The sequence below is a fragment of the Blennius ocellaris genome, assembly GCF_963422515.1.
Source record: "Blennius ocellaris genome assembly, chromosome: 19".
Lineage (NCBI taxonomy): Eukaryota > Metazoa > Chordata > Actinopteri > Blenniiformes > Blenniidae > Blennius > Blennius ocellaris.
Genome location: NC_137668.1, coordinates 1,710,981 through 1,712,011, shown reverse-complemented (window position 1 = coordinate 1,712,011; position 1,031 = coordinate 1,710,981).

Sequence of the window (1,031 nt, the reverse complement as noted above, 5' to 3'; positions counted from 1 at the left end):
GTGATAGAAAGTGAAGCATACTCGCAAGTTATTGACCTTTTGTCCCTGCAGTCCTCTTGATTATCTCTAAGAAAATTGTGGACCCCCTCTATGAATCAAATACTGGGACCACACTGGTAACGACTGAATTACACCTGTGTTTTGATATTGGTGTTTGGTTAGCCCAACACCGAACTGGTCTTAAACTTCTCGCCTCGGTTAGTGGGGTTGGTTTTATCTCCCGTTTCATAGCGCCCTAAGACTCAGATGGCGGCGTTCACATCTCAACTGAAGCGCGCGGGTCCAGCAGAGTGCTAGTTTGTCCTAATCCTGTCTTAACCTGACGGGTGTGAGCGAAGCATCGGAGGCCTTAGGAAACCAACTGCAGGTTTGGGCCGGCGGAGTGAGACAGAGGTGTCACTGCTGTGACTGTGCGTTATTTTGCCCTCGCCACCCTGGGGCACCGCTGCCGCCAACACTGCCACGTGTGGAGAGAAAAAAGGCGAGACGGCACAGTCATGAACCGTGATGAGCGAGCAGACTCAACAGGAGTAGAGTGTCAGACAGACAGACTGACCGAGAGACGGCCAGGCAGATGGACGGGAGAGTCACCACGGGAGAAAAAACACACATCATCCAAGAAATTTCCCCCCTCGACACGTAACTCATTCACAGCCGACCGTGGGAGGAGGGGGGGGGCAGGAGGGGAGGAAGTGAGGAGGGGAGGAGGGAGGGATAAAGGAATCCCAGTTTTGCTCCATTAACAGCCAGGAGAGAGAGAAATAAAAGGAATAAAGAGAGCGAGAGAGGGAGGGAGAAGGTAAAAGTTGCTATGAGTCATGGAGCAAGATGGGAGGAGACTGGAGTGGAGGAGAGAGGGATGGAGGGAGGGAGGGAGGGAGAGAGGGAGGTATAATTACGGTAGGAGGCTACCAGGGCGAGGAGAGGAGAGAGAGAGAGAGAGAGAGAGAGAGAGAGTCCAGCCCACTCCGCTAAAAACCATTCAACTGGTGAGCGCATTCAACACACAGACAGAGAGAGAGAGGGAGGGA